Source organism: Tupaia chinensis, unplaced genomic scaffold (assembly GCF_000334495.1).
Source record: "Tupaia chinensis unplaced genomic scaffold, TupChi_1.0 Scaffold000146_1, whole genome shotgun sequence".
Classification (NCBI taxonomy): Eukaryota; Metazoa; Chordata; class Mammalia; order Scandentia; family Tupaiidae; genus Tupaia; species Tupaia belangeri.
Window position 1 is genome coordinate 7,744,608 of NW_006159616.1, and position 1,125 is coordinate 7,745,732.

The following is a 1,125-nucleotide window of genomic DNA, read 5'->3' on the forward strand; positions in this document are numbered from 1 at the left end:
CAAGCCGCAGGGCCAGCCCCTGCCCTCTGTGCCTCTCGGGTCAGCGTGCTGGAGGGAGGCCTCTCACTCCGCCATCTGGGGCCCTTGGGCTAGGAGGGGGCATGGAGAGAGCTGGCGCTGTACCCCTACCCACAATAAAAGAGTACCACAGACCTGGAGAGCACCTGTCTGCTTTGCAAACCCGGGGCTGGAGGGGCCGGCTGAGAAGGCCCAGCATAAACTAACACCTCCTCCTGCAGATCTGGGGCTGGCTGGGGGGTGCAGGGGGTGTGGGGGGTGGTGGTCAAGTGAAAGCTAAAGACAGGAAGGTGGGTGTCCCTTGCCCTCCTCCATGGGCTCCCCAGACCCAGCTGGGCCTGAATCCCAGGATTCTCTCTTCTTTTCTTCCTTTTTCCAACTGCCAAAAGGCAGAGAGGAGGCACCCCCATAACCCTTTCCCTGCATGTCTGCATCCTGTCATGATTGTGGGCATGCATGTGTGCGGGGAATGCTTCCAGGCCGCCAGGAGGGACTCGAATAGCCCTGGGGGATGCCCTTCCTAGCACAGGGCCTGTCCCCAGGACTGTTTCAGCAGGCCCTGGCGCACTCTCTCTTCCACTTGCCTGTCTCTTCCTTTTACTCATTCTTTTATTCAACACGTCTATGTTGTCCTGCTACTATGTGCCAGGCACTGTCCCAGGCCCAGGGACACAAAGGCGGGTGGGCCACACCAGGGCGCTCGGCTTCCAGGCTTCCAGGCTTCCAGGCTTCCAGGCTTCCAGGCTTCCAGGCTTCCAGGCCCAGCGAGGTCCAGGCTTCCAGGCTTCCAGGCTTCCAGGCTTCCAGGCTTCCAGGCTTCCAGGCTTCCAGGCTTCCAGGCTTCCAGGCTTCCAGGCCCAGCGAGGTTGAGCTAAGGACCCAGGGTCACACAGTCCCAGAGGCACAGCTGGCTGGAACCCGGCGGCTCAGAGGGGAGGGGTACTTGCTGGTTCAGGTGACGCTCCGGAGGGATGTCTCACCCTGCACACCCCCAGTGAAATCAGAATACCCAGCGCCCCCCAGTGCGCTCCCGCAGGCTGCCATCAGGAGGAGGGGACGGGTGGAGAGGGGGTGCGTATTTCCAGCCTCTGTGACTCACGGATTCCC